Here is a 7,481-nt window from a genome sequence, read left to right as displayed (position 1 = left end):
CAAATAGTGTGGCTGCAATCTGGAATATCCATAAAGGTCAGCAACATGAGGAAAAATTGGGACAGTTGGAAAAAGCCACAGGCCTTATTACTGGAGCACAGCTAGCCCAGGTTCAGGCCGGTATTAGTGAATTACATGTTATCTCCGCCCTTAGTTCAATGACCCAAACGCTATTAACAGAGATGGTACTGGAGATCACCGAGGCTGGAAAGGCATTGTAGTGGGATCTGGCTTGTTCAAAGGTTCAGGATTTTCTGAATGACCAGCTGATGGCTATTCAGAAAGATCTTGAACATCAGGCGTGGCCTACTGCCCTCAGGAGTTCCATCAAATCTGTGGCCATGAAGACATACTTGGAAGTTTTCTGAATGCAGATGTTTGCAGTGCTCTTTCCAAGCATCTGGGCCAGTCAGAAGGATATGGGCTCCCACCTACCGAATCCTGCCGGGTCCGTGGGAAGGATGCATGTAGGATTGGATAATTCACCGAGACATTTGGGAACTTAGACTACCTGGTATGCCCAACCGATTTGTAGTCAGTGCTCCTGGAATAATGCCTGACATTTGGGTAGGGATTGGAAGCCAATGGACACTCTGGCCATTAGAACCCCCTCAATTTCAGTGTGTATGTAAACTAAAACCAGAAGAGGCTGTCACTGTTCATGACAACATTTGCTGGGAGGTTATGGGACACAGGACTACCCTGACAGGACACCTACTTTTCCAAGCTAATAAAGCTGTGTGCATGTTGAGGCCACTACCTTGAATGATGTACATTTTAATCTCACCACAGCCAATCATATCATTTATTGGCCTGCAGATAAAATTCTACAATTAGCCCTTAGGTTCCAGATGCCCTTTAACTGGACTACTTTAGTACCTGACTGATTCAAAAATTTCCTTCCACTCCTATTGGAGGTTCAGAAAGTTTCCAAATTACAGGGACAAATTCACATGAATGTGAAAGTGAAAAATTCACAAACCAAAAAGAATGCCTTTTATATTGCCTATAGAATATCTACTTTGTGTACCAAGACTGGTGTATTGTGTTTTGTGACTAAGACTATACAACGATACCAACCATATCAAATCACAGTGGGAATGTTATTGCTTTTACTGCTGTTTAGCATAGGATTATGTAATTGCATTTATAACTGCATAGGCCAAAACAAAAATCTGCCAACGTCGGTTCAAGAAAGCAGGTGGCACTGATGATTGTAAATGAGATGTATGATACAGTTTGGGCAGAAGAACAGGAAGAAAAAGAGAAAATTAACAGGCTCATGAATATGGAAGTTCAGACCAAGGTGGTGCTGAGTAGGCACCAAAGTGGGGTGATTGTAGGAGAAAACTTTAAGTAGGTGTGATGGAGTTAGGACTCACCAATGCTGGCGCCACCCACTGGTTGCTCTGGGAATTAGTTCTGTCCAGTCACAGAGCACCTTTTTCACATGGTGCCTTGCCCCTCATCTGCTCTGGGGACCCTCATTGCTCCCAGCTCAGCAGCATCCTCTTCAGGACACTGCCCTCCAGCAGCACCCACTGCTCCAGTCTCACCCATTTCTGGGGGTTTGGTGTTATCAGCAGTCCACGATCTGCACCTGTTGTAGTGGCCAGCTACAGCCTCTAAGTCTAGCCCCTTATTGAAGGGCCCAGCCACAGCCTGGATCAGGCCACACTCCTCTTCAGCCCAATGTAGCACAAGGGGAAGGGGCCAGGCCCACCCACTACTCTGGATCCCAACCCAGGGACCCTCTAGCAGCAGTCTCTCTGCCCTCCTTCTCTCCCCTTGCCCTGCTATTGTCCCTGGGCCACTGCCACTTCCCCTTCAGCCCTATGCACCTGCCTGGGGTTTTCCTTGGTCAAAGCACCCAGCTCTGCTCTGTCCAAGCTGCTACCTTCCAGCAGAGGCACCAGTCCTCCTCCCTTGACCATCAGGGAGAGACTACCCACACCCTTCCTGGGCAGCCTTTATATATGGCTGAGTCTGGCTCTGATTGGCTGTCTCTAACCCAGCCTCTGATTGGCTCCCTAGCAGGCCTTCTCTGATTGGCCGCCCACCTGCACCACCTCCCTGGCCTGCTGAAGCCCCATCTAGGATAGGAGTGGGGTAGCCACCCCACTACAGTAGGCCTGAGACTTTGGTCAAGCTAAAGTGTGTACATGACCAGAGAGCAAAAGTGGAGGGCATGGAAACTTTCCATTGTAAGGAAATTTGCAATAGCTCATCTTGAGAAATGTAACCACAACAGCTAGTGTTAGGCTGTTAACCATAATAGGATTACCTGTCAATAACAGGAAAAGCTTGCCTTCACTATATTCTTAATAATGTAAAGTACTGTTAAGTTTTCTTTTTTTGGGGAAAAATACTAATGTGGAAGTGTGCTTGACTAATTGTGGTTTTCAGCTATATAAGCTTCTGTATTTCCTCCCTTCAGGAGAGCAGCTACACTGTGGCTGACTCTCCCTGCATATGCTTGTAATAAAGTGGGCCTGGCCTCAGGCTTGTTCTGATCCAAACACAATGCGTGGTTAATTTTCCACAACAACCACCAATACTGCAGCTCCTTTTGTGAGATTTCCAGCTGCGCAATGCTGCTGGTATTCCAGGGGAGCAATTCTTGACTCCAGTAAGCATTTATCTCAGCCCCGTTCTGTGTATCACAGGTTTCTCTAGGAAAGGGCAGTGAATGGTTCTAGGGTCCAGTGATCCTCATTCAAATCAAGCTAGAACCTGATAATCCTTCCCCTTTCCCAGGTTGTGGGAGGGAAGACATCTAAAAGAGTTCTCTGAGCTACAGCACACGGCTAAGTAAAGAGAAAGAGCCACCCAGGTAGTGCCCTATAGCTCACCCCTAACCCTTGATACTGGTCCTTTCTACAGAATGTGAAGGGAGAGGAGGCGGTGCAGGAGCCTTCTGGGGACGCAGATCTGAGGCTTCGAGAGAGACAGATTTTCTGAGACATCAGAGCACTGTAAACCATGCAGCCACCCCCTAAATCAGGGGCCTGTTCCAGCCCTGAGTCTGGGCTACCGGGATCCCTCCCACAGAGCAGGGTGCCCACAGATTACAGCCTGAAAATAGGCATGGGAAACTAACTCCTGCTCTCCCTGACAGGGCCTCCCCTAGACCAAATGGCACCCCAGGCGAGAAGCATCTTCGGTGCCCCCCCCCCATGTTAAACCACTGAATACCTTATTTTTATTGCATTTGTAGCTCATTTTGTTATTTTGATGCACAATTTGGATGCATGATTTTCTCTGTCATATAAGTTGATAAATTTGCATGCTAGGATCTGTAAATCTGTATTTATTCATCCCTTATAGAAGCAAATAAAAAATTCATTTCCTTTCAGCAAATAGAAACTTTTAAACTTTAACAGTAACTGAAATGTACTAACATCTAGAAATCGAACGGTCACCAACACAGGGTGGACCAGTCTTAAATAGTGTTACACTAAGAGACAGCGTTAGACTGTTAACCGTAGGCCTTTAGTTCAATGGTCTCTTTTCTCGCCTTTCCCCTCATGAACTGAAGCGCAGCACAGAGAGAGCCAAACACTGGCCAATGGCATTTTCAAGTGATAAAATAGCACGTGATGACACTCTTGCGTTGGCCATCAATTGGAGATATGTTTTAATGAGCCTGAGCTTCAAGGTGAGACACAGAACGCCAAAAACAAGCCAAGCAGGTCAGTGTGGAGAGGGTTAAACTGAAAGTCTAGAGGTTCCTGGTTCAATCCCAGGCTGTGGCATGCTTTTTCATCCGTCTTTGTGCAGGAGAGGGCTGTTTTCTGGAAGTGCAGCGGTGCCTTTATCTGCCATGAGTCCCTCATTTCAGGCTCTGCAGCAGGAAAAGACAGCGTGGGCTTGTGCACCAAGTTGGCCCACCTGAGCTTTCTTTCTTCTCTTGTTCTTTCTCAGCAAGGGAAAGAAAAAGAAGCTCTCCTTCAAGCTGAAGTCACAAGAGCAACGTAAGGATGACTTCCTGAGTGCTGGCTCCAGTCCTTTGCTCTACCAGCTGACCTATCGAAGGGCTGCCACCACTTTCTCCAGGTTCTCCCATCGGGGTATGCCAGAGCGAGCACCACCCAAGTGGATGGAATTTGAGGGGCAGGGCAGAGCATTATGATGGAGTTTCTGTAGTGTAGTGGTTATCACGTTTGCTTAACATGCAAAAGGCCCCCGGTTCAAAACCAGGCAGAAACATGATAGCGTACTTTTCCCAGCTCCTCTAGCTGTCCAGCAAGGCATTCCTCCTTCTGCCACTGGCCTGTCCCTGGGATAACCCCAACCCCCGCAGGACAGAGGGTGGTGAAATGAGCTGAGAAAGCATCTTTGAATCAGCTGGGGAAAGTTGGAGGATCTAGGCCAGTCGCCTTGTGGCTTCACCTCCTCTGCCCTTGGAGGTTGGCCTAAGGAGGCTGGCTCGTCCTGCTGGCCTCCCTTGTGTGACTTGCCAAAGGAGGAAATGAGACAGGAATGGGGCAAAAGAGGAAAGTCATGCTGAGGAAGGCAGGGCAGAAGCTAAGCGGCTAAGTGGGGTTAGTAGAGCGTCACCATTCGTTCTGCCAAAGCCTGGGGAGGTGCAGTTGGCTGCTGGGAGGTAGAATCCTGTGCCTGCCTCCTGGTTTCCCAGGGTTGGCTACTTGCAGTCCAGCAGATGAAGGGCGATTCTGGGTGAAAGGAAGACAAGCAAAGCTGAGTCCGAGTGGGCAGGGGCCAGCACTCTTTTCTGGCCAAGCTGGGGGTGTGGTGATGGGCTTGAGAGGCTCCCAGCCACATGTGGGGCAGTGAGAGCCACTAGTCCTTTGTGGCTGACCCAGGGGCATGATTGATGGCTTTGGAGGCAGGGCTGGCTGTGAGCAACTGGGATCCAGGAAGCCCCGGCCTGCCCTTCCGAGGGCCGAACCCATCATAGTGCGGTTGGCTGCTGGCAGGTAGAATCCTGTGCCTGCCTCTTGGCAGCCCAGGGATGGCTACTTGCCTCCCAGGAGAAGAAGCGGGATTGTGGATGGAAGGAAAAGAAGAAATGGTGAGTCCAAGTGGGTTCCCTTCTGGCCAAGATGATGTGCTGTGATGGTCTTGGGAGTGGCCTGTGAGCCATGGGTGGACTTAGAATCATAGAATATCAGGGTTGGAAGGGACCTCAGGAGGTCATCTAAGTCCAAACCCTGCTTAAAGCAGGGCCAAGCCCCAATTTTTGCCCCAGATCCATAAATGGCTCCCTCAAGGATTGAACTCACAACCCTGGGTTTAGCAGGGCAATGCTCAAACCACTGAGCTATCCCTCCCCCCCTTGTTCCAGTGAGAACTTGTTCCAGTGAGAACCGCTGCTCCTTTCTGGCCAACTTGGGGGCACCAATGATGACTTGAGAGTGGGGGCAGGGCGCTGGCTGCGAGTGAATGGGATCCAGGAAGCTCCAGGCTGCTTTTCTGGGGTCCAAGTCTTCTGCTTCTCTCCTGCCTTGGGGAGCCCAGCCTTAAGACTGCCCAGCACGTGCTGCAGCTCGAGCATTAAGCCTTCCTCTGTGGCCTGTGCTGGAGATGACCCTCAACCCCTGTGGGATATTGTTGGGGGAAAATCCTGACTGCAAATAATTCTGGCCACCAGATCAACAAGTTGGGTCCAATGGGGCAAGCTGGTGGCCTGGTGACTTAGTTAGCTGGCCAGCAGGTCAAGCCGTTACTCTGCATGTGGGGGAGGTGGCCGCTGAGGTTCTCCCTGAGCTGCTGCACCCTAAAATCCCTACAGCCAGCAAGATGAGCCAGAAGTCCAGAGAAAGGAAGCAAAGGGGTGGCCCAAGCCACTTCTAGCACTGCCCCTGCCCCAGACAGCCCACGGAGACCCACTGCCTCCCCGCAAGTGATGAATGGATATATGCCAGCTGCTATATGCCCTGCCGCCTTTGCCCCCCTCTCTCCATGCCACACCATTCCTGGAAGTGGCCGGCATGTCCCTGTGGCCCCTGGGGGGAGGACATCTCCGCACACAGCCCCTGCCTGAGTGCAAACTCCACAGCTGCCCCCCACATCTCCCCACCTAAGAGCCACCGCCAGGGGGAATGTGTGCTGGTCAGTTTGGGAGCTGCGCCGCCCGAGGTAAGCACCCCCCCCCGACCTCCTCCCGCACCCCTACTCCCTGCCCCCATTCAGAGGCTCTCTGTGTCTTGAACAAGGACTTTCAAGGATTGGCCAAGAACTTCTTTTCTGTTTATGATAAAGATATACAAAAAAGGGAGCCCAACAGATAAGTTTTGTTCAGCAAGAAAAAACTGACAGGCCAAGCCAGGATCTCACAGTTACTAGGAAGGCTCTTCAGCCAGCTCTTCCCAAACGCCAGTCTCTAGAGGCTTTTGTGACATGATATACCTCAAAATAGCCCCCTGTAGCCCACATATTCATCATTCATATATGGTTGTGATATTTCATACATAGCATGATCTGCTGAAATCCGTCATTCTGTCCAAATATGTTTAGCTCTCCTGCTGGTAATCGCTGATAATCACTCACCTTTCCTGATCACTCTGGTTATAGTGTGTATGGTGACACCCATTGTTTCATGTTCTCTGTGTATATAAATCTCCCCACTGTATTTTCCATTGAATGCATCCAATGAGTGAGCTGGCGCTCACGAAAGCTTATGCTCTAATAAATTTCTTAGTCTCTAAGGTGCCACAAGTCCTCCTGTTCTTTTTATGGATACAGACTAACACGGCTGCTACTCGAGAACCAGACAGAGATGATACAGACAAACAGGAGGGAAATGGGGACTACAGTGATAGAACAAACACAGAAATGAGGATTTCACACCCCAACTATTGATAAGTGAGTTCTTGCCAGACAGGATGCTATCAAACTAAGTTTCCTTTTACATCTTCTAGGCACTTCCCTTTTTCTGGAGGTGATAGGCATTATCAGGACAGGATTGTGTTCCTAACAGCCCAATAGCACCTTCTTTCAGTGTGACTAGTTTGGAATGTGAGGATGTGACCGGTCGCTTCCCAGCTTAGGGCTGCCTCTGCTGCTTAGCCAAAGGCCTTAGCCTAAGAACAGGGCCTCAGACTGTCACAGTAAGAGAAGGCCCTTACACCGGCAGACCACGATTTTGATTCTTTCTTTTATACCTCTAGAACTAGCTAAATAATAAACATAAATGCAAATTCTTAAAGTACAGGCCTTTACAGACAGGCCTGAATATCTATATCCTAACAGTGCGCAGACATCCCCAGCGAATCACAAGGACGTGCGGCACAGACTCTTGTGTTGCAGCAATTGCAGTTGAAGCAACCCCCTTGCCAATGCCCATCACGGCAGCCTTTTTATCAACTCCGGGGTTGTGATTTGATTCTTTCCAACGCTTTTCTCTAAAGAAGCCTTTTCCTTGGCAAGCTATTACTTGGATTGCCAAGGGAGGTCTCTTCTGTTTCCCAGGAAGGCATAGGAAAACATGAGCAGAGGAGACCAAAAGCCACACAACA

At 49.4% G+C, this 7,481-nt stretch overlaps 1 non-coding gene across 1 annotated transcript; it reads left to right on the top strand.

Annotated features, from left to right (window-relative positions):
* Positions 1–4,136: 4,136 nt before the first annotated feature.
* Positions 4,137–4,209, top strand: TRNAV-AAC (transfer RNA valine (anticodon AAC)). Its single transcript has one exon. It is a non-coding gene; the product is annotated as a tRNA-Val (tRNA).
* Positions 4,210–7,481: the final 3,272 nt, after the last annotated feature.

This window comes from Lepidochelys kempii, chromosome 28 (genome assembly GCF_965140285.1).
Source record: "Lepidochelys kempii isolate rLepKem1 chromosome 28, rLepKem1.hap1, whole genome shotgun sequence".
In the NCBI taxonomy this organism is placed as follows: domain Eukaryota; kingdom Metazoa; phylum Chordata; order Testudines; family Cheloniidae; genus Lepidochelys; species Lepidochelys kempii.
Note: the sequence above shows the minus strand (reverse complement) of the source record. Positions and strands in the feature narration are given on the sequence as shown.